Genomic DNA, 25,937 nt, shown 5'->3' on the forward strand with positions numbered 1-25,937 from the left:
CTTATTAGAGCAATGAGAGAAATGCCCAGATAGATGCACACTTCCTGTGTATGGTCAGAGCAAATGTCTACTTTAAAACTACTGGTTAGCACCTGTTATGGTCGAGGAGGGATCAGCCCGGTAACTACATCTAGATTGTGGTTTTTGGGGTTGATAGTTGTGGGAGGTTCGGGCGGTTACAACATTTCAAACAAACAACACAACAGAATCATCTAGCCGCCGATAAGAAAACATCCATCATTCTCCCTCACAACTAACTTCATGAGAGCAATTGGTGATGGTAGATGTGACCAACAGCGAGCGATACTATCATTCAATCCAGGCCAGATGTTATTGTGATCTGAAGGTAATACACTGGAATGAGTTAACTGGATCTGTTTGTTCAGTGACTGTAATTGATGACAGTCTCCATGGATCCTAATTGTGTCACTGTATGGTTTCCCTCTTTTATTAGTAAGGGGCATCTCCAATGCTTTGTAGCATCAGATTCATCACCTCCACATTGACAGGGATCAACAGCTGCAGAGACAGGAAGAGGAGAGATAAACATCTGAGAATAGTCTGGAAGGTTCCCTTAATGGATCAGAATCTGAGAACAGTAGACTGGAATGCTGCAACAACGGACACGAGTATATCCCTTGGACTTTTCTATCTTTACTTCTCTTGGATGACATGGCCAGATTGGATATACGGTGGACTGTTGATTATCCAGGCAGGATACTATCCCTTTCTCGCTATTGTTGGTGTTCCTGGTAAGTCTCCCCATCACTATCCATTTATAAAGCCCATTAGCCATGGTGAAACTCATTGCTATTTCTGTTACCTATATTTAGCAAAGACAAAAACTGTTGTCTTCAGTTTCAACTGTAAATGCTATTCATTACCCACACATTTCCGAACCCCATACCTGCGGGCTCAAAAACATCTGACAACAAGACTGTTCACAATCCCGATGTACATTTTTGACCTGAATTCATTTATGTCGCGGTATTCTGTCCATCACTAAACCTATTCACTTCCAGCTCGATTATACCCCCAGCCCCATCTTCTCGTCAATGCTGATGTTTAATTAGCCATTATCTATTTTAGTAAAATTCTGACTTTATGAATCCAACTCTCCTGCGAGCACTCTTACAGTTGCAGATATTTCGATAACAACCTTGTTCTTGTCTCTAACGTAACTCCATGACAGGGACACTCTGTCAGAGTAGTAATGTCGCAAGAAATGTCATTCAGAGATACACTGTATGACATCTTGCTACAGATGATGCCAGAACACATATTCACATGCAGGATTTGGGAATAAAAGCGAGTTTCACTAATAACAACCATTACATCACCAGCATTTTATCTATAATTTTATCTATTTCACTGATGTTTTTTGGTAAAGAAGTCTAGCATAATAACGTGGTCTGACTCAGACCCATAGCAATGTGCTTGGCTCTATACTGCCTGAAAGAATGACTTCACAGGAAAAGACACTTGGTGATGGCCAACAATTCCTTGCCAGTGATGCAGACATCCCATGTAATAACAACATGAAAGGTTAAATAAAACAAAGAATGATGCTAGAGATCAGAAACAAAAATAACGAGAAATTGCCATAGAAACTGAGCAGCATTAGCAGCTTCGGGTCGAGAGGAAAACAGAATTGGCATTTCGAGTCCATTGACCAAACTTCAGAACTGAACGTTGCTGGTAATTAGTGTAATTGCTGTTGGTGACAGAGACGTCAGTTGTGAAGGGAAGAAGGAGTGAGTTGAATAAATGTGGAAAGAGAGAGGTAGACAGAATGAAGCATACCAAGGGATTGTTGATGATCAGCTGGAATGGAAATATAAATGAGATTAACCTTATCTTTTTTATTTCTTGTTCTCATATTACTGAAAAGCACGCCCATTTAGGGCATACATCAAAGTCCCTGTTTAAAGTGAGTTATGTCTCTTTGTCTCTCTTTGGTAAAGTGTGATCATCTACTTTTATTCAATAATGGGATGCTGGGTTAGTATTCCCTTTCCTCATTGTCCTTGAGAAGATGTTAGTGAGCTGCTTTTCTGAGCCAATGCAGTCTGTGGCCTGTAAGTCGTCAGTGCTGAGGTCCATCCAGTTTCATTTCTTTGAGACTTTGTAGTGAGTAATATAACTGAGTGCATGGCTTGGCCAATGGAAACTTCAATTGAGAGTTAACAATATTTCTGTAGGTCTGGAGTCACATATCAGCCTGACCAGGTGAAGATGGTAGATTTCCCTGAAGGGAATAAAGGTGCCCGGTAGGACGATCAATAATGGCTTCATCGTTTAATTTGATTCTTAATTCTTCATATTTTATTGAATTAAAATTCCAATATTTGCTGAGGTGGAATTCAAATCCATTGCTTGGGTCCCCAGGTTAATATTCCGGAGATAATACAGCATAGGCCATTGCCTCCTCAGCATTTCCAACCATCTGCAATGGCAATATTGATGTTGCTGTTGGTCTAGCTTTGCTTCATAGGGCAAAGAAGTGATTTGGTAAAACATATCATCCTTCTATTTTGTATGTATGAGAAGGCGAAATGGTCTTTGGTCATGGGTCACTGACAGAATTGATATGGATAAGTAATTAATCAGCACAGTAAATGAGTGGTGTCCTTCATTACACAATGATTAAGTCTAATAGTGAAGGCACCATCCTGCAATTGTAAAGTGTTCTTGAGACAGCACTTGGGACAATGTGAACGGATTTTCTCTCCTTTATAATGAATGATCTACTTGCTACAGTGTAATGGAGTTTCACCAGACTATCCCTACAGTGGTGGTACCATGAGGAGACTGTGAAGGAGAACACTGCTTAATTTGTATTGCTTCATAATATTAAAAAACTGATTGCATTAAAATTTGAGTGTTATGCACTAACACTCAGTATTTCCAAAACAAAACTTTGATGTCTTGATATATAACGTGTTTTCTGCGATACACGTGTTCACGTTTGTACAAATATATAGATAGGAAACTTTGAGAAGGATATTGGCCAAGTGCAGGAAAAGTGGGTGAGCATGGATGTATATTTTGGTCAGCATGAACCATTTTGGGCTAAACGGGTTGTCTCCGTGGTGTTGGACTCTATGATTCTATGATAGTTTAGATAGCTCTGTGGAGCCACATGATGGTTAGAGAGAGCGCCAGGTTCTGAATGAACTTTCACCGCCTCAATGTGCAGTTAGTTTGTGACCCTGCACTGAACGTCTTGTTGTTCACAAACCTGTCAGCAATCACACTCTGATAGAGTTAGCCAATTCCACCAGCTTCTGAACTCCGTACAGAAAACTAGCCCGTCTTCTCCATCACAAAGCTACTCGCTTTTTTTTCTCAAAGCTTTTCCTTGGCTCAAGGAGAGTCTGTCCTTGATTGTTTTCAGAGGGGCATTAAAATGACTCCGATCAGTCTGGCTTCGTACAGAGATGATATATGGAAGCAGATGAAACTTCCGGCCAAAGTGGTCATGCTTGACAAGGGACCTGGATAATGAAAGGGGAGTGGTCAGCTTGTTTTTTAGCTGAACGAGCTGAGCTGAGCTGAGCTGAGCAGTTTTCAGTTGAGTCTTGAACTGGGAAGTTCTACAGGGAGCTGTGTGGAAACTCTCCTTCAACTTCAACCTGAAAGCATGTGTTGCATTTCTACTGGTTTTTAAAGGGAGTTTGCATATTGGGACTGTTGTGCATATTTGGAACAGCATAATTAAGTCTAGCTGGATAAGTTCAGTTTGGTCGGGGGCCTTATTCTGTTCTTTATGTTTAATTGTGTAATTTTGTGAATAGAGCTTTTGTCTGTTTTAAAATTTAGTTGACAACTTCCCTATGTTACTCTTGGCAATTTTCATTGTACACTTACCGAAACAAATGTTCTTAAGCATGCTTGCTTAAGAACATTTTAAGTGGTCTAGACTAGTCCATAACAGATTAGGGGGTATTTGCGGGATTTTAAACAGCAAGCATGAGGTGCTCGTGTCTTGAATTCGGGTTTTTCTTTTGTTGTGTAGACAAATCTTGGGATAGCAATGGCTTGTTTAGTCGCCAAAACGTTTTCTGCATGTGGATGCAGTGACCGGAAGTTTTGAAGAAAATGAATACGACCAAGTTGCATGAATTGGCAGAGAATCTGGAATCAGAACTGACAGCTTCTGTGAGGAAAGGAGAGTTAGTTGTAGTAGTAAGTCATCAATTAAACTATCTAGAGAAACCATCAGAATCTATACAGATGGTAAGAATTCAATTGCAAAGGAAGCAGCTTGACTTAGCGGCGAGAGGTAAGGAATGGGCAGCAGAAATGAAACAGTTTCAGTTACGATTAAAAGCAGAACAGATGGAAAATAGAGAGCAGTGGAAGAGAGAGAAAAAGAGAGAGCAGAAGAGGAGAAAGAAAGAGACAACTGTTGAACAGCAAAAGCTGACACTTAAAAAAAGAAAGTTAGCGTAGCAGGCGGGAGATAAAGGTTGGGGGTATTGTTAGTGATGACGAGAGTGAGGATGAAGAAGCCCCAGGTAGTCAGAACTGAAAAGTGTTGCTGGAAAAGCGCAGGAGGTCAGGCAGTATCCAAAGAGCAGGAGAATCAACGTTTCGGGCATGAGCCCGTCTTCAATCCTGAAGAAGGGCTCATGCCCTAAACGTCGATTCTCCTGTTCCTTGGATGCTGCCTGACCTGCTGCGCTTTTCCAGCAACACATTTTCAGTTCTGATCTCCAGCATCTGCAGTCCTGAGTTTCTCCAGGTAGTCTGAAACCTAGCCGATTACAAGCATTGTCTAAATTTGATGGCAAGGATGTGGAAGTCATTTTCAACTCATTAGAAATGGTGGCTAAAGAAATGCAGTGACCAGAGCCAACAAGAGTTTTGTTGCTCCAAACGAAATTTGTAGGTAGGGCTGTTGAGATATTTGCATCCCTATCAGATGAGGTACCTGCGGAATATGAGGAGCTGAAAAAAGCCATTTTAACTGCATATGAGCTTGTACCAGATGCCTATAGACAACATTTCAGGAATCTAACAGATACCCTGGTCAAACCTACATTGAGTTTGAAAGGATCAAACAGAGTAATTTCGACAGATGGATGAGAGCCTTAAAAATCAAGCAACCTATGATGCCTTTAGAGAGGCAATTATTTTGGAGTAATTGATAAATGCACTGCCTGAAGGTGTGCAAACTCATGTTGAAGAGCAGAGAGTGATAACATCAAGGCTAGCAGCTGAAATGGCCGATGATTATAAACTCAGTTTGGCTTCCAGAATCAAATTCAGTCCATCAGAAATAGAAATTGGCGCAAAGAGATGTCATCACGTGGAAAGGGAAAAGTAGATATCAGTGAAGATCATAAGGCGAATTTACCACAGGGTCAAAAAAGAAACCCTTGAGGGGAACAAACAAGATAAGAGACCCAGGCGTTTTCATTATAATAAAGTGAGCCACACAAAATCACAGAGTTGTTGTGCGAAGAGAACACCAGAGAAGAATGTAAGATTTGTCAGAAAGTAACAAAAAGCTCAAGAGAAGTTAGACAACTGCCGCAGAGTATACAAGATGGTCAGAGGTTGATTAAGGAGGACGTGCCAGATCTGCTTATAACATCTACATGCAATGGTAAAGTTTAATTATATAGGCCAGGAGTAATAGATATGGAGGATCCAATATTAATGGACACATTATCTTCTCAGTCTGTAATGCTGAGGGATGAGGGGATTTGTACTCCTGAGGGACTATTGCCAGAAAATGTGCGGGTAGTAGGAATTCATGGTGAGACAAAAAGTACTCAGATATGTAACGTGAGGCTAGAGAGTCCAGAAAAGAGTGGAAAATGTGTTGTAGGAGAACTGGACCCCAAACTCTCAGCTCCAGGAATAAAATTTGTCCTTGCAAATGACATAGCTGATTCACCAGCAGGAGTGATGCCTACTCTAATTGGAGAGCCAGTGGAGAACTGGAGAACGGTTATCCAGGAAGTTTCCCTGATTTTGTGATTACAAGATCACAGATGCACAGTTTGAAGCAGGAGAGATCAAAAGGCACATATAAGGAAGGTGACATAGAGTTATCCGAAACGTTTTTATTGACCCGATAAATGGATCAGACAAGGGGCAAGTAAGAAAACATGCAAGTATTTTTAACTCTGCTAAGCTGAATGATTTGCAGCAGAAAGATGGGTAATGAAAACAGTTAAATCAAACGACATTTAGCAAGAAAGAGAATGATTGCATTCCTGTGTGTTATTACTCAACAAATGATGTCTTAATGCGGATATGTAGATCAGCGCACATGGAACCAGATCAGACGTGGGCAGAAATTCATCAAATTGTTTTGCCTGTTGGGTATAGAAAGGAAGTGCTGCGAATGGCACATGAGCTACCACTTGGAGATCATTTCAGGGTGAGAACAATACAGTTTGAAATACAAGTATGTTTTCAGTGGCCTGGACAACACAAAGACGTAGTTTAATTTTGCCAGACGTCTCAAACATGTCACACAGACAGTAATAAAATCTGTGACTTCAATAGCTATTCCAGCATTTCAGGAAGCTTTCACGTGTCTTGATAGATTGCGTAGCTCCCCTACCTCAAACAAAAAGTGCGAACAACAATTATTTTAACAATAATGGGTGTGTCGACTAGATGTCCCATTATTGGTGGCAATCCCATTATGCAGCATCACAGTTAAAAGAATTGTAGAAAAAAATACGTATTTTTTTTTTACTAGATGAGGACTACTAATCGAGATCCAGGCAGATCAAGGATCAAATATCACATCCGAGCTATTCAACGCAGTGATGGATAACTTGGGAATTAAGCAATTCAAATCGACCAAATTCAAACAATTTGAATTAATTTTTGGGCATGAAGTAAAGTGACCATTAACATTGATTAAGGAGAAGTTAATAAGTCAGAATTCAGAGAGCACCCATTTGGATGATGTGACAAATTTTAGGAACGATTAAATAGAGCTGGAGATTTTGGGTAGACAGCATTTAAACGTATTGCAGCATACAATGAAACAAGAAGTGGATCAGAAATCACGAATTCAGAATTTTGCAATTGGGAATAAGGTATTAGTTTTACTTCCAGTAACAGTTGAGCCTTTAAAAGCAGGTTTTAGTGTACCTTATCAAATTGGGAAGAAATTAAATGAGGTAAACTACTTGATACGGACTCCAGACAGGAAGAGATCTCACAGAGTGTGTCGTGTGAATATGCTCAAAACGTATTTTGACAGGGAAGGAAAGCAAGCCGATAAGGTAGATACAGGAGATGCTGTTCTGATTACGCAATATCCTTATAGGTATGACTCTCCAAAATTGGCACAGGTTCAGAAGGAGTAGAGCGCATGCGCCAAGATGGCATAAATAATGTGAGTTACAATGACTGAACATCACGTATAGTCATGTTGCCATAGCCAGATGGCACCCAGGGTCATGTGTGGACTATCACAATCTCAATGCTGTTAAAACGACTGATGCATTTCCAATTCCATGTTTGGAGAACTGTGTAGAAAAGGTGGCAGAAGTTACTTATGTTTCTAAGTTGTACAAGCTCAGAGGCTACTGGCAAGGACCTCTGTCACAGAATGAAAAGGCAATTTCGGCTTTCGTAACGCCAAATGGACTATATCAGTTCAAAGTCGTGGCATTTGGTATGAGAAACGATCCATCCACATTTCCAAGAATGATAATAGGGTCATTGCCGGATCACCCAACTATGAGTAGTACATTGATGACGTGATGATTTTTTGTCACTCATGGAAGGAACAGTTACAGCATTTATCAGACTTTTTCCATCGACTTCAGAAAGCAGGCTTGGTGGTAAACCCAGCTACAAGTGTATTTGCGAAAACCCAAATCACGTTCCTGGGTCACGTTATTGGATTTGGACAAATGGCCTCATGAGATATGAAAATAAAAATAGTTGGGGAATGTTCCACACCGTCGACAAAAAAAAAAACACACTACTACGGTTCCTGGGATTGACTGGATTTTACCGAAAGTTTGTGCCAAACGTTAAGCAGTGTGGCTGCTCCCCTCACTGAATTGTCAAGGGCAAAAGCTCTCAGTGGACAAATAACTGTCAAATGGCATTTGACAGCCTAAAAACTGTGTTAACCACTGCCCATAGTATTAGCTACACAGGACGACGCAAGCATTTCAAGGTGGTTATCGATGACAGTGACGTGGGTGTCAGTCTGGTGTTCCTGCAGGAGAATGACGAGGGAATAGAACGATCCATCGGGTATTTTTCTAACAAGTCGAACGTTTATTAACAAAAATGTTCAATGGTGTAGAAAGAGACTTTAAGCTTGGTGTTGCCATTAAAACATCACAGTGTTTATATTATCAACAATGCATCCGAGACAATCATAGACACTGTTCACAACACATTCACGTTTGTGGAAAGATTCAAGGACAAAAATGCCAGACTGTTTAGATGGAGCTTGTTGTTGCAGCCGTTCAATCTGACAATTATGCATGCGGCAGTTCGCCAAAACATGAAAGCTGATGAGTTAGTCAACTCCAATGAGTAATGGAGGCGTTCACTGGTGGGTATGGGGCGGCCTGAATTTGCATGGGTTTGTGCATGCTTGCATGTTTAGTTAGTATAGTGTATATGTCTGGGTTTTAAAGGATAAAAATGCAACAATCGTTTTGTATTCTGGTTATCTTTTTGAGGGAGGGGGAGATGTCACAAAGCTAGTCCCTTTTTTTGTTCAAAAGCTGTTTCTTGCCTCAAGGAGACTATGTCCTTGATGTTTTTCAGAGGGACAATAAAACGGGGCCGGGCTCCGATCAGTCTGGTTTGTTACAGAGATGAAAAAGATTATCAGAGGGCTTTTGTTTATATGGAAACAGATGAGACTTCAGGCCGAAGTGGCCATGCTTTATTTGTGACCTGACCTGAATACTGAACGGGCAGTGGACAGCTTTTTTCGCTGTCCTAGCTGAGCTAAGCGGAGCAGTTTTCAGTTAAGCCTTGAAATGCGAAGTTCAACAGAGTGCTGTGAAGAAACTCTTCCTCTTTTCTGAACTTAAACTTCAAACTGGAAGCACGTATTCCATTGAAACTGGTTTTAATTGGGAGTTTGCTTATTGGGAGAGTTGTGTATATTCGTAACAGCATAATTAAATTGAGCTGAATGGGTTGAATTCTGTCGGGGTTCTTTATTCTGTTGTTTGTGTTTCATTGTGTAATTTTATGCACAAAGCGAGATGGTCTGGAAAGGGAGAAGGGGCATGGGTAGAAATACTATTTCAAATTGGAGAAGACAACGTTGCGTCCTCCAGGCTGTAGGCTTGACAGGCAGATGATAAGTGATGCTGGAAAAGCACAGCAGTCAGGCAGCATCCGAGCAGAAAAATCGACGTTTCGGGCAAAATCTCTTCATCAGGAAAAGAGGCACGATGCCTGCAGAGTTGAGAGTTAAATGAGAGGGGGTGGGGGTGAATGGAAACCAGCATAGAGTACAATAGGTGAATAGGGGTGCGGATGGAGGTGATAGGTCAGACAGGAGGGTGGGCAAGGTAGCAAGGAGTGCAACGGGTGAATGGGAATGTGGAAGGCTTTTTTGGAGCCTTAGATGGACGTGAGGAAGGAGGTGTGGGCGCAGGTTACAATTCCTGTGGTGACAGGGGAGGGTTCCAGGAAGGGAGGGTGGGTTGTTGGGGTCGAGGACCTGACCATTTAGTCACGGAGCAAATGGTCTTTGCAGGAAGCGGAACTGGGTGGGAAGGGAAATATATCTCGGGTGGTGGGGTCCATTTGGAGGTGTCGGAAATGTTTTAAGATGATGTGGTTTATGTGAAGGTTGGTAGGTTGGAAGGTGAGCACCATGGGGTTCTGTCCTTGTTACGGTTGGAGGGGTGGGGTTTGAGGGCAGAGCGGTGTGGTGTGGACGAGATGCATTGGAGGCCATCTTTAACTACGTGGGAAGGGAAATTACGATCTCTAAAGAAGGAGGCCATCTGGTGTGTTCGATGGTGCTCATGGGAGCAGATACGGCAGAGGAAGAGGAATTGGGAATATGGATGGCATTTTTAAAGGAGGTAGCGTGGGAAGAGGTGTAATCCAGTTAGCTGTGGGAGTCGGTGGGTTTGTAAAAGATATCAGTGTCAATTCGGTCTTCATTAATGGCGATGGAGAGGTCCAGAAAGCGAAGGAATGTGTCAGAGATAGTCCAGGTGAATTTAAGGTCATGATAGAAAGTGTTGGTGAAGTTAATGAATTGCTCAACCTCCTCGCTGGAGCACGAGGTGGCGCCAATGCGAAGGAAGCAGTGGTGCTGGTGCAATTACGGAAGATGGACTGTTCTATGTAGCCAACAAAGAGACAAGCATAGCTGGGGCCCACACGGGATCCCATGGCTAGTCCTTTGGTCCGGAGAAAGTGGGAGGATTTGAAAGAGAAATTGTTAAACCTGAGCACCAGTTCAGCCAAACGAATGAGGGTGTCGGTGGAAGGGTAATGTTGGGGATATCGCGAGATGAAGAGACGGATGGCTTGGAGGCCCTGGTCATAGCGGATGGACGTGTAGAGAGATTGGATATCCATGGTGAGGATGAGGTATGGTGGGCCGGGGAAACGGAAGTCTTGGAAGAGGTGGAGGGCGTAGGTGGTGTCTCGAACGTATGTGGGGAGTTCCTGGACGAGGCGGTCAGGAATAAAGGCAGGGGGGCTGCAGAGTGGAGAGATAAGTAAGAGGGGACTGGGATGGGAAAAGTAGCATAGAGTACAATAGGTGAATGGGGTGGTGATGGAGGTGATAAGTCAGAGAGGAGGGCGGGGGAAGGCAGCAAATAGTACAACGGGTGAACGAGAGGATCGGTATGGAGGGAGTGCTGCATTGTCAAAGGGCGGTGACTGGAAGATCAGGTCAGCCCCTGCAGGCCCGGACTGTGATGCTCGGTGAAATGTGCCCTTAGTTTACATTAGGTCTCTGCAATGTAGAGATACCGGCATTTGGAGCGCCTGATGCAGAGAAATAGGTTGGAAGAGAGGTCAGTGAACCTCTTTCTGAGCTGGAAGTACTGTTTATAGCCCTATAAGGAGGTGGAGGAGGTGGTGTGCCAGCAAGGATTGCATCTTTTACAATTGTAGGAGAAGGTACCTGGGGGTTATTGTAGTGATTGGTCGGAGATGGGCCCAGTGGTGGGATCCAAACCTAGTTTACTGCATCTGGTGCACCCGATGTGGTCTTCACTGCATCAGGAAGACCAAATGCAAATGAAGTGAATGTTTTGCTGAGTATCTCAGTCGGGCGTGTCATTGCTGACCTGACCTCCTAGTCACTTCCTATTTTAATTCTCTCGACCAATCCATTTCTGACATGGTCATCCTTGTTCTTCTCCATTACCACAATGAACCAAACCATTCATTGGAGGAACAAGATCCCAAATGTCACCTGTGCAGTCTACACCCCGGGGAATTAACACTGAATTCGCCAATTTCAAATAGCCTCCCTTGCAAACCCCCGACTTCCTTCCCAGATCCTCCCCTCCCTTTCATTCCTGTGAGCAACCCTTTGTCCAGCTACCAATTGGATTCAGCCCTCCCATCACCAACCCGCTGATACCCTTTATCTGTGTTCACTTGTCCCCACCTCGCCACTCTACCTCCTCCTCTCTCACCCGCCACTTTATCTATAGACCCCTTACTTCCACTCACAGTCCTGACGAAGGGTTAATCCAAGGCGTTGACTTCTCAACGTCTTGATGTCGTCTTGTTTATTTTATTTTTCCAGCCTCCTGCGTGACTATTTTGGATTCCAACAGCTGCTGATTTTTTAAAATAAAAAATATCTTCTTGTGTAATAGGCAGTAGAGAGTGAATGTGTTGAGCCTCTTGTTATGGAATAGGTCTGATGGGCTGAATGATGTTATTATATTACTGTAAAACAAGCTAGGGTTGCTAAAGGGGTTCCTCTTTTTATTAACAGTGGAAATGTTTAGTGTCCAGCAGTGCTTTTGACTAATGTTACCTATACATTAAAAACACAAGATTGAACGTTGTCCGAATTGATACTTTAATACCTTCGGAGTTGACTCATTGTTCTGAACAGTATATAATCTTCACAGAATATCCACCAGCTCTGATCGTATGACAGAGGGAAAGACATTGATGAAGCAGCTGAAGATGTTTGTGCCGAAGAAGCTCCCGTGAGGATTGCCCACAGGGATATCCAGGGACTGGGAGGATTGATGTCCACCAGCCCCATTGTGCTCTGAATGATCCAACCAGTGGGGAGTTTACAACTGATTCCCATCAAGTTCAATTTTGTTCAGTCTCATTGACACTTTGCTCAATCAAATACTACTGTGTTATCAGGTTCAATCACTCTCACGTTGTGTTCACATTTTTTGTTCATGTCAATAGGCCAAGGTATATGTATGTGGAGTGTTTCCTTCTCTCAGAGGGTTATTACAGTTGGGACCAGACAGTTAGGGGAGGCTACATCACTGAAATGTTAGGGGTGGGAGTGGGTGTCAATGGCTTTTGACACGTCAGACAGTCGAGGGATACAAAGAATTCGGCACCGAAAGAGAAATTGCGGCCGAGTGCAGATCAGCCCCGACCTTACTGAATTGAAGGTCAGGCCTGAGGGGCGATGTAAGCTGGTGTAATTCCAGTATACCCCATAGACCAGTAACTTTGTGGCCTTTTCCATTTCCTGTCTTACTGACATCAAGTAGCTGAATAGACTGATCATGTTGCTGTGTAACTGAACACTGGTGCTGCATGATCTACACTAGTTACAGTTTTATAGGCCCTGAGGGCTGATTGGTCTCCTCCTGTAAAATGTAAGTACCGTGACATTTATCCACTTTCAAACATTATGATAAGTCCAAAATCTCCTCTTGACTGTTGTACGAAGCCTCTTGTTTGAAAGCCTTACTGGCTACTCTGCTACCAACGGCATGTCTCTCCACCCCTCCACATTTAGTATTGGTCATGGAAGATAGGAGACACTAGAGTGATGTAGTGTTTACGCCTTCAGCACTCCTTGACACCTGGAATTATGGATAGTGTGGAGGTCTGTTGTAGTTTGCAACAGGACATTGAAAAGATGCAGCACTCAGCTGCTAAGTGGCAGATGGTGTCAATATGGAAAAGTGGGATAGGATTCATTTTGGAAGGTCGATTCTGAATGCAGAATACAGGATTCAAGGCAGGATTCTTACATTGTGGAGGAACAGGGGAAATCGTATGGTCCATGGCATAGCTCCCACAAAGTTGCTCCCCAGATTTATACGGTTGTTAAGAAGGCGTTTGATGTGTTCTTTAGCCGAGGGATTGAGTTTAAAAACTGCGAGGTTATGCTGCTAATCTATGGAACCCCGGTGAGACCACACCTAGAATATTGTGATCAGTTCTGTTTGCCTCGTTAGAGGAAAGATGTGTGGAAGCTTTGGTGAGGGTGCTGAGGAGATTTATCAAGATGCTGCCTAGAGTAGCGGGCATGTCTTAAAATAAAATTTGAGGGAGCTAATGTGTTTTCTTCATTGGAACGAAGAAGCATGGAACGTGACTCGACAGAAGCGTACAAGATGATGAGAGGCATAGATAGAGTGGATAGCCAGAGACTTTCTCCCAGGGTGGAAATGACTATCTCGAAATGGGTATGATTTTAAAGTAATTGGAGGAAGGTTTAGGGGAGATGTCAAAGTTACTTTCTTTACACAGAGAGTGGTGGGTGTGTGCAATTAACAGCCAGCAGTTGAAGTAAAGTCAGCTATAATAGGGATATTTAATAGGATAGGCATATGGATATTAGTATACTGAGAGGTATTTAAGTTACTCTGAACTTAGACTAGGATAGAAGGTCGACAGACCCTCAATGGCCGAAGGGCCTGCACTGTGCTGCACTGTTCTATGTTTCCATTTTCACCCAGCTTGTGGATTCTCATCAATTGTTGAATGTGTGAGGGAGTGATGTGCGTGAGATTAGGAAGCTTTGAGTGGTGTAAGGACAAACCTCCAGTTATGGTGTGTTTTATTACAGTCACCTGAAAGCCAGTATAATATGTGTGGTTACTTAGCCCAGACACAATCCACCAAGTTCAGTTATTAATGTGATTTGTGGATTGCCGTTTGCTGCTGGTTACTTCACATACATTCTACTGTGTGATCCATGTCGTAATCTCTGACCATTCACAGAGATATAAAATTTTATTTTGAGACTGGAGAATGTGAAGGCGACGTTTATTTGACATGGCTTTAGAGGTTTCTTTGTGAGACACAAGGCACTGCAGTAGATTGTCAACTTGTTAACGTCTTCACCCATGTCTGGTCCGGGGTGCAGATGTGTGGAGTCTGGGAGGCAGGTCAGGTTTCATCAACATAGGTAAGTTGTATGGTGAGATTCTGGATCTCCATAGCAACAAGTCTGCTCTCTGGACAAGGCTCTGACTGAAGATTAATTTCAAACGTGGTTGCTGCTAAGTGGCAGATGGTGTCAATATGGAAAAGTGGGATACGGTTCATTTTGTATGGTCGAATTTGAATGCAGAATACAGGATTAAAGGCAGGATTCTTACATTGTGGAGGAACGGGGGAAATCATATGGTCCATGGGATAGCTCCCACAAAGTTGTTCCCCAGGTTTATACAGTTGTTAAGAAGGCGTTTGATGTGTTCATTAGCCGAGGGATTGAGTTTCAAAGCTGCGAGGCTATGCTGCTAATCTATGGAACCCCGGTGAGACCACACCTAGAATATTGTGATCAGTTCTGTTTGCCTCGTTAGAGGAAAGATGTGTGGAAGCTTTGGTGAGGGTGCTGAGGAGATTTATCAAGATGCTGCCTAGAGTAGCGGGCATGCCTAAAAATAAAATTTGAGGGAGCTAAGGTGTATTCTTCATTGGAACGACGAAGAATGGAACGTGACTTGACTGGAGCGTACAAGATGATGAGAGGCATAGATAGAGAACTATGATAGGGAGAGGCATAGATAGGATCTATGGAGCTATGAGGGAGGAGCTGGCCAAAGTTCAATGGTGCAATAACTTAGCAAGGATGACCATGGAGGAACAATGGGGGATATTTCTGTGAAAAATGCAGAAGTTGCAGGATCTGTTCATTCCTAAAAGGAAGAAAGATCCTAGGAGGAGGCATGGGCGGCCGTGGCTGACGAGGAAAGTTAAGAAACATATAAAGTTAAAAGAGAAAATGTATATCACAGAAAAGACAAGTGGGAAAACTGAGGTCTGGGAAGCTTTTAAAGAGCAACAGAGGATAACTAAGAAGGAAATACGCAGAGGAATAATGAGGTACGAAGGTAAACTGGCCAATAATATAAAGGAGGATAGTAAAAGCTTTTTTTAAAATATGTGCAAGGCAAAAAAATGTTTAGGACTAAAATTGGGCCCTTGAAGACAGAAACTGGGGAATATATTATGGGGAACAAAGAAATGGCAGAAGAAGTAAATGGGTACTTCAGATCTGTGTTCACTGGGGAAGAGACAAGCAATCTCCCTGAGGTAACAGTGGCTGAAGGACCTGAACTTAAGGGAATTTATATTTGCCATGATTTGGTGTTGGAGAGACTGTTAGGTCTGAAGGTTGATAAGTCTCCGGGGCCTGATGGTCTACTGAAGGAGGTGGTTCGGGACATCATGGATGCGTTGGTGATTATTTTCCAGAGTTCGATAGATTCGGGTTCGGTTCCTGAGGATTGGAGGGTGGCTAATGTTATATCACTTTTTAAGAAAGGTGGGAGAGAGACAGCAGGAAATCATAGACCAGTTAGTCTGACCTCAGTGGTGGGAAAGGTGCTGGAGTCTATTATAAAGGATGAAATTACGACACATCTGGATAGTAGTAACAGAATAGAACAGAGTCAGCATGGATTTATGAAGGGGAAATCATGCATGACTAATCTTGAACTTTTTGAGGATGTGACTCTGAAGATGGACGAGGGAGATCCAGTAGATGTAGTGCACCTGGCCTTTCAGAAAGCTTTTGATGAATTCCCACACAGGAGGTTAGTGAGTAAAATTAGGGTGCATGATATTGGGGGCAAAGTACTAGATTGGATTGAAAATTTGTTGGCTGATAGGAAACAACGGTTAGTGATAAATTGCTCCATTTCTGAATGGCAGGCAGTGACCAGTGGGGTACCGCAGGGATCCGTGCTGGGACTGCAGCTTATTACAATATATGTTAATGAAATAGAAGATGGCATCAGCAATAACATTAGCAAATTTGCTATGATACAAAGCTGGGTGGCAGGGTGAAATCTGATGAGGACGTTAGGAGATTACAGGGTGACCTGGACAAGTTAGGTGAGTGGGCAGATGCATGGCAGATGCAGTTTAATGTGGATAAATGTATAATTATCCACTTTGGTGGCAAGAACAGGAAGCCATTTACTACCTCAATGGAATCAATTTAGTTTAAGGGGCAGTACAGAGAGATCTGGGTGTTCTTGTATAACAGTCAATGAAGGCAAGCATCCTGGTACAGCAGGTAGTGAAGAAGGCTAATAGCATACTGGCCTTCATAACAAGAAGAATTGAGTATAGAAGCAAAGAGGTGCTTCTGCAACTGTACAGGGCCCTGGTGAGACCACACCTGGAGTACTGTGTGCAGTTCTGGTCTCCAAATTTGAGGAAAGACATTCTGGCTATTGAGGGAGTGCAGCGTAGGTTCACGCTAGGAATAGCGAGATTATCTTACACTGAAAGACTGAAGCGACTGGGCTTGTATACCCTTTAGTTCAGAAGACTGAGAGGGGATCTGACTGAGACATATAAGATTATGAAAGGATTGGACACTCTGGCAGCAGGAAACATGTTTCCACTGATGGGTGAGTGCCGAACCAGAGGACACAGCTTAAAAATACGGGGTGGACTATTTAGGACAGAGATGAGGAGAAACTCCTTCACCAGAGAGTGGTGGCAGTGTGGAATGTTCTGCCCCAGATGCCAGTGGAGGCCCAGTCACTGGATTCATTTAAGAAAGAGTTGGATAGTGCTCTCAAAGATAGTGGAATCAAGGGTTATGGAGATAAGGCAGGAAGAGGATACTGATTAGGAATGATCAGCCATGATTATATTGAATGGCGGTGCAGGCTCGAAGGGCTGAATGGCCTACTCCTGCACCTATTGTCTATTGTGTATTGGTCCACCATTAGTATTTAACCTGGACAATATGTGTACCTACACTGAGACCAGTGATAGTCTTTTGATGGGTTCTTCCCCTGCCCAAGGTGGATCCCAAAATATTTGTTTGAAGTACTGTTTGATTGGCCCTGGGCCAGGTTAGACGATCTATGCACAGATTTTGGGACAGACCCCTGAGTCTCCCTATATCACAGGCAGCTATTAGGTCCAATCGCACTGTAAATGATTTCAGATCTATTGGAAGCAATTTTAAGCCTAGCTCATTGCATGGTGTTGAGTTTGCTGACCAGAACAATAATCGGATGTTTGCTATATTTCATGAATTGGGCAAAACTAAGATGTGAACGATAATCGTTCAACTGGACTATAATCTCTTAAATCAATTATATTGATTCTATATTTATGGAACTAAAATATAAACTCCAGTCAAGATTTGCTAACACAGAAATAAAACGTATATTTTACTTTCGCGAAGAAAGAACATAACTCTTGCAGTGATCACAATTAGATATTGAATGTCAGGATTCAAAGCAATGTTTTGCCACTCCAATATTTTTAAAATGGTTGGTTTCTGGATAATTCCATGTTCAGAGTTAGCAGAAGATTGAACATACAAATAGAATTAGCGTCCTTATTCATTATATATATTCAATCAGTTTAATTTCTCACTGAAATGTACGATCTTCAGCTATTTGCGAGTAATTTTAAAAAGGCAACAATTTCACTTATTGTGAATATTAAACTAAATAAATTATTTGTTGTCAAATTTTAGTGAACAATAATCTGAAAGCTTTCAATTTTTTAGAATGAATCATGTTTAATATGAAATGTGGAGAGTGAAAACAAAAACAACGAAGATAATATCGCGTCAGGGAAATGTCAGAGCTTTCCAAAGTGTTTTGTGCCAAAGCAATGATATATTTGTTTTAGGAATTGGAATACGACATGTAAAATGTTTATGTTCTGAGTAATAATTAGACTTCATAATGAAGCTGACCTTGCAATACTTGCATCTTAAATTCTTATGCTGCACCAAATAATCAGATATTTGCGAGCATTTACACTGTGAAATAATTGGATACTGACTTTTATTCACAGTTGACACTTGATAGAGTACAAAACGTTAAAGTAAAGGAGGAGGCCATTGGCCATTATTGTATGCATCAGCTCCAAAAATGTTTCCCAAGCGCCTCCTATTTGCCAGCCTTCTCTCTGTTGCCCGTTACATTCATAATTTCCAAATATATATCCAGTTCTCTTTTGAATCTTCATGCACTACTTTCCCAGCCATTCAATTCCAATTCGTAACAACTCTCTAAATAAAGACGTTTTTCCTTATTTAACTCTGAGCTCTTTTGCTGACAACCTTGCAAGGCTAGTTGATCCTGGAGCAGAACAGGCAATAAAGGGCTATTTATTGCGGTGCTCAAAAGTATGAAAAAAGTTGTTCAGTAAAATAATACTCTGTTAGTTGGCATTACAGCATCAATGAATTCTAATGACAAACACTACAACGGAAAACAAGTAGAAAACTAGTCACCAGGATAGATGAACATCAACTAGCCACATGACCCCACCTTAATTTTTAACCTACTGATGAGGGAGTAGGCCACTTTGACTAGGTCTGCATGTCCATCCTAAGACGTGCCAAACAGAGACAAGCACGAAACTTCCTAGAAACGTGTCATTCCAACCGGAACTACATCAACTAACACATGAATTTTGACTCCATGTATCACTCCCTGAGAAAAAGGGCCGGAAATGACTTCATCGACACAGGAAATTACATTGCAAACTCAAGGAAACCGAAACACGTAAATAGAAAGTGGACGATAACACCAGCACTTCACTAGAGTCTCACTTACTGAGTACAGTCAATGGAACAAACCAACAACTGCCATTAGCTATTGCTTCAGAATATATCAGAGTGTTCATGGCTGCCACCACATAGAACCATTGAATGAAAATGCGAGCCTGCACGACCATGTGCATATCCAAAGGCTTTTTAGAAAGTTTGTGAGATTACCTGCTCAAGGGTTTGGCACCTTGCACTGGAACATTCGCCTTTTGTGTGGTACTGTTCTTCGTCACAATAGTCAGAACTGAAGAAATTTTTAATCTGCAGGATGGACACAGACTCGTTGCTTGAATCAGCTAGTGTGATGAGAATAAATACTCAATCAAATTCTATGTTATGGACAAACTGCAGGAGATCAAATCATATTCTCATGTCTACCTTGAATTGGAAGCAAATACATACTGTTAAAATTTTCAAAAAATGTTCAGACACCATACCAAGAGAGAAAAAAACCATGTCATCTGCATTTGATGGAGATACAGAAATACAGAGTGAATGTGCAAACTGATCAAGGTTCAAGTGATAGAAAAAAAAGTACATCAACTCTTAATTTTCAATGGAACCAGATCCCAATGTTCCTGAACAGTCATGTTTTTCAACCTATTTCATTTTTGCCAACGCAAGTTTTTCCCAGTCACTAAAACTTCATTAGCCATTCTTCCTCCACCTTCCTACTCGTTTTTACACTCCACCTTCCCTTGCATTCCCCCTTCTGCTGCTACATACTCTTCCAGTGGGCGGCACGGTGGCACAGTGGTTAGCACTGCTGCCTCACAGCGCCAGAGACCCGGGTTCAATTCCCGCCTCAGGCGACTGACTGTGTGGAGTTTGCACGTTCTCCCCATGTCTGCGTGGGTTTCCTCCGGGTGCTCCGGTTTCCTCCCACAGTCCAAAGATGTGCAGGGTCAGGTGAATTGGCCATACTAAATTGCCCGTAGTGTTAGATAAGGGGTAAATGTAGGGGTATGGGTGGGTTTCGCTTCGGCGGGTCGGTGTGGACTTGTTGGGCCGAAGGGCCTGTTTCCACACTGTAATCTAATCTAATCTAATATCTCTTCACATCTTTCTTCTCCCTCTCCCACTGTACGTTACACCCGTCCCCTAGTTACTTCCACTTCCACTGGCAATTCCTTTCCTTTTTTTGCTTTTCAACTGGGGTGATGGGAACTGCTGCCTTCTTTACTGCTATTGGTCATCAGTGAATGATGAGATTTTGATGATCAATGTCCAATAGGAACAGACAATAGTGTGTGTCTGTCACTGTCCAATGCACCGTGAACAGGGTGGTTTTGTTCCACATACAGAGTGGAACTTTTCTCTTCTGTCTCTGTGTCACAGTGCGTAACCAAACAGCCTCATCACAAAGAGGATGAACCTCTCCTCAGAATCAGAAGTTCATGCATCAGTTTTTCCTTAAACGTTGTGAGGACATTGACCACATTTTTCAAACAACCCGTGTTCTATCATTTTGCTCTTTACCATGTTAACTGATTTTCCAATATCATTTAAGGTGATATCAAAGTAACTTCCCTTGTATCGAAGTAATATTTGACTCATGTAGCATCATTCACCCTCAGCAAACTGTGGTTAATGGAAATCAGAGGAGCTGGTAATTTTCTCAATGAACAATGACACCTTCCCTCGAGCTATTAGGAATAAAAAAAAGCTCTGCCCTTGCTAGTGCCTTCCAAATCCATGGATGGATTTGTCTTATTAATAACATCAAGATACATATGTTTTCACAGTTTGGTCTCAAGTCTCAGAAAAGTAAACTTTGCTGGTTGAATGTCACCCCAATGAAATCAGAGCATCACAATAAGATAACGAACCAATTATTTTCAATCAGTTACTTTCTGAGGACTGATCGTGCGATGTCAGTGCCGCTGAGATCAACATTTTCTCTGTCCAATATCATCTCATCACATTGGCTCAAGGCTGCACCATTCCCCAATTCTACTTCATTCTCCAGCTCATTTGCCATGCTCGCCAGATATACGAGACCCACAAGAAGGAATAACTCAGAAATGCCTATGAGCCTCTGGAACCTGCTACTCCACCAATGCTCTGCAATCTGAGTCCATCCCCTCCCCCAAGCTCACCTCCTGTCGTGTATTCACCATCCTTCCGAACCTTCCACGCTCTCATGCTGAATGTTCTGTACTCAGCAATGGTCTCTGCTTTATCCCTCTGCGCCCCACTTTAATGAATTTCAGGATCGACAGAATGCTGAACTTCTCTTTCACCGTCTTCTCCTCGGTGTCCATTTCTTTGGGCAAGAGTCCACTCCCCATCCCAGAGCCCCTTCGCCTAGTTCCAACACTCTCCCTCCACCTGGACCCATTCCTCTGGCGTTTACTTGAACTCAATCTGTTCATTCAGAACGCTCCATGTGAGTTTGGTTGTCTTAGATTCGCTGTATCCCCCTCACCCTATCCAACCTATCACCCTCTCAACAGACTGTACGCTGTATACTTCGATCCAACCCTGACTATGTTATTCAACCTGTGCCCATAAGGGTGGTGCTTTTGTGGTCTCGTGGACTCACCTCTACATTTCAGAGGCTGAGTGCCAGATTTCAGATAACTCCACGTGTCACCTGCTGTTCTATAACCCTACCATGGCACATCAGGCTATTTTATTAACTAAATCTGACCACATTTCATCTGGAGATTCCCACCCAGTCGTCCCTCCCTCCCCACTCACCCCAACCTGACAGTCCCGAAGGTGATGGTCCTCTGCTAGCAGAGTTCGCTTTTATCTCCTCCTGAAAATCCACAAACAGAACTGCCTGGGCAGACCCATTGCTTCAGCCTGCTCCTGCCATACAGAGGGGATGCATGGATACATACGTGGGCTCATGTTCCTTCATGGGGTATGTCTCCTATTCCTTGTTCCGCTTCTATTTCAGCCGCCATCCACAACTTTGTCTCCGATACGTAGATGATATCATCGCTGCTGCTCCTCTCTCTTGTCCAGAATTGGAAAGGTTTATCGTTTCCAATTTGCACCACTCCCTCACTTTCACCTCGTCTACCGTTGACTCCACCTTTCCTTTCCTCGACATCTCTACTTCTATTTCTGGGGATAGACCTGTCACTGATATCCAGTATTAACCCACCGACTCCCACAGATACCTAGAGTACACATCCTCACACCCTGTTTCCTGCAAAGACTCCATTCCATTCCCCCAGTTTCTCCATCTCCACCGCATTGGTTCTGATGATGGCAATTTCAAAATTTTGGCCGCTGAAATATCCACCTTCTTCCTCAACCGAGAATTCCCCAGCATTGTTCTCGACAGGGCCCTCAACCAGTTATGATCCATCTCCTGCATTTCTACCCTCACCCTCTCTCCTCCCTCCTGCAACAGTGTTAGACTTCTCGTTGTTCTTACCTACCAACCCACCAGCATTCACATGCAGAAGATCATCACTCTGCATTCCCCCACCTCCAACGAGATGCCACCACCAGACACATATTTGACTCCTCACCCTTTTCCGCTTTTTGAAGTGACCATTTCCTCCAGGACATGCTGGTTCACTCGTTATTCACTGCCCACACCTCCCCCCACCTCCCCAGCCCCCACCACAGGTCCACTTCGCTTTCCCCTGCCGGAGGTGTAACACTTTCCCATTTACCTCCTCCCTCGTCACTATCCAAGGGCCAAACATACCTTCCAGGTGAAGAGCATCCTACCAACTTTTCCCTCAATCCGGTCTACTACATTAGCTGCTCACATTGTGGTCTGCTCTACACTGGTGAAACTAAAGGTAGACTGGGTGACTACGTCACAGAATAACCAAGCTGTAACTATGCAAAGGATCCTGAGTTTCCAATTGCCTGCCAGTTTAATATCGCATCCTGTTTCCTGGCCAACATCTCTGCGCCAGGCTTGCTGCAGTGTTCCAGGACATTTCACCGCAAGCTGGAAGAACAACACCTCATTTTCCACGTTTGGACCCTGCAGCCATTCAGACTCAAAATAATGTTCAATAATTTCAGGGACTGAACTCCTCAATGCCCCATACGCATGCACCAGGCCTCGTTCTCACGTGGTCTTCCATTACTCACCCCCTATTGTTAGCTACTAACAGTCTCCAACAACAGCTATTCAGGCTCAGCTGTATATTAATCAACATTTTCAGGGCTACCATCAGTTCTGATGAAGGGCCACTGAACTAGAAAAGTTTATTCTGATTTCTCTGCACAGATGCTGCAGACCTTTTGCAGCAACTTCGATTTTTGTTTCAACAATGTCTCACAATGATTTTATTATCACAATCGATGTCATCATGGATATTTAGAGCTCTGCCAAACTTAGGAACTTTGTAATGTCTCATTAAATGTCCATAAAAATACTCTAGATTCAACTAAGATAGCAGCTTTGCTTATATCATTCAGATCAGTCAATTTGTCACAGATCAGAAAGAAAAATTAATCGATAGAGGGAAACTCAGCAGGTCTGTCACCCTCTGAGTAGAGATACATGGAATTAACCTTTGATTTCAATATTACTTTTTCAGAACAGTGTTACATGATATTTGATATATTAACTCTGTTTCTCTCTGCAGATACTTCCTCATCTGTTGCGCTTCTACCATCATTTTTCATTTGTGTTTCATGTTTCTGTATCACTATATTTCATGTTTCTTGACAGGGCTACATGCTTAATTTTGTTGTATATGGACAATGTAGTCCTTTCCTGTTCATATTATAGTTGATGTGTCTGGGACACCTGTGTTACGGACGAAATCTGTTTCTTTTTTTCAGATTCAAAGGAAGAAAAAATATTTTTCTGATTATCCTGTAAATCTCATGAACTCCAATTTGATTGAAAAGACATTTTAGAGGCAGCTGAAATTTCATGAGATAATAGGAATATATTATTGATGGTGGAGCACTCTGTGTCCTTCGTTGAACCGGCTTGTCTACCCCCTCTCCAAATGTTTTGATTACATATCACAGAATTCTTTCAGCAAACGTAGGGGAAACTCAGCCCATTGTCTCTTCCAGCTTGACTGTTAGTCTCCTGCATTGTCCCCATTTCTCTTCACATTTTGTTATTAGTGTCTGTTTTTAATTTTAAGTATCCTGCCAGATATGAACAATATGATCAATCTCAAACAAAAGGAAAAACAGAACTTAGAGGGAAAGTTCTGCAGGTCTGGCAGGACCTGTAAAGAGAAATCAAAGTTAATGTTTAAGGTCCGGTGACCCTACTCAATCTGTATTTCCAATGAGTAAATGAGTGTATCCACTTTACCACATTTAATATTATCCTTTTAGTTCACATTGTTATTCAGCATTGCATCTCCCAAATGTTGGCTGTTTCCTTGTTATGCATTAGATTTAATTCTGTCTGTCAGAAAGAGGGATGATGACTGGGGAATATCATTGTACTCCCCATGCAGTCTCCACAGCCACTGCTCCCATTCCGCCCTATCGCCCAGCCAATATCATGTTCATTCGAACCTGACTCATTAATTCGTAAATCTTAATGAATACGTTCATTGTAATTATCACTTTTAGTGTTAGACTGAGGCCAAAATGCGTCTAAAAATACCGTTTACAGCAAAGGAAACTGCATTTAGCAGTCTGTCAATTTATATAAATAAATAACTGAAGCATATTCCCTTTGGAAGTTCCACAGTTGCCTTATTAGAGCAGTGAGAGGAACATTCAGAGAAGTCCACACTTCCTGTCTATGTTCAGGGTGACTGTGCCCAATGACAGTCAGTTTGCTAGTGTTTGTTCCCATGGATGAGAGATCAGCACAGTAACATCCTGATTGTGATTGTTTTGGTGGATGGGGGGATTTTTGGAGAGATGGTTTCAGCATAGTAAACGGACAATAGAGCAGAATCATGCAGCCTACGAAAAGAAAATATTCTTATTCTCCCTCACAACTGACTTCACTAGAGCAATTGGTGATGGGAGATGTGACCAATAGCCAGCAATGTCACCATGTTTTCACCATCCCACAGACCTCCCCTTCACTGAGGACGAACGATCAGTTCTCAGCAAAGGACTCACCTTCATCCCCTTCCGTCCACGCAACAATGAATTTAATACACACCGTGACGTCGAACAATTCTTACGTCGCCTCCGCCTCCGAGCTGACTTTCACAATCAGGACTCTCGCCCACCTTCCGAGGACCCCTTCGCCCACCTCCAACACACTGCATCCACCTGGACACCCCGCGCTGGCCTATTACCTGCCCTTGACCTCTTCATTTCCAACTGCTGCCGGGACATTAACCGCCTCAAACTGTCTACCTCCCTCCCCCACTCTAACTTCTCACCCTCACAACGCACAGCCCTCCAATCCCTCTGCTCCAATCCCAACCTCACCATCAAGCCATCCAATAAAGGGGGCGCAGTGGTAGTCTGACACACTGACCTCTACACCGCTGAAGCCAACCGTCAACTTGAGGACACCTCTTCCTACTGCCCCCTCGACCATGACCCCACCACCATCACCAAACCATCATCTCCAAGACCATACAGAACCTCTTCACCTCAGGAGATCTCCCACCCACAGCTTCCAACCTCATAGTCCGGGAGGCCCGCACAGCCCGGTTCTACCTCCTTCCCAAGATCCACAAGCCTGACCACCCTGGCTGACCCATTGTCTCAGTATGCTACTGCCCCACTGAACTCATCTCTACCTACCTCGACACTGTCCTATCCCCCCTAGTCCAGGAACTCCCCACATATGTTCGTGACACCACCCACGCCCTCCACCTCCTCCAAGACTTACATTTCCCCGGCCCCCAACGCCTCATCTTCACCATGGATATCCAATCGCTCTACACCTCCGTCCGCCATGACCAGGGCCTCCAAGCCCGCCGTTTTTTCCTCTCCAGACGTCCCCAACAGTACCCTTCCACCGACACTCTCATTCGTTTGGCCGAACTGGTCCTCACCCTTAACAATTTCTCCTTTGAATCCT

Source organism: Chiloscyllium plagiosum, unplaced genomic scaffold, assembly GCF_037043375.1.
Source record: "Chiloscyllium plagiosum isolate Xiang-an unplaced genomic scaffold, Cpla_swu_hap1 HiC_scaffold_21, whole genome shotgun sequence".
Taxonomy (NCBI): Eukaryota; Metazoa; Chordata; class Chondrichthyes; order Orectolobiformes; family Hemiscylliidae; genus Chiloscyllium; species Chiloscyllium plagiosum.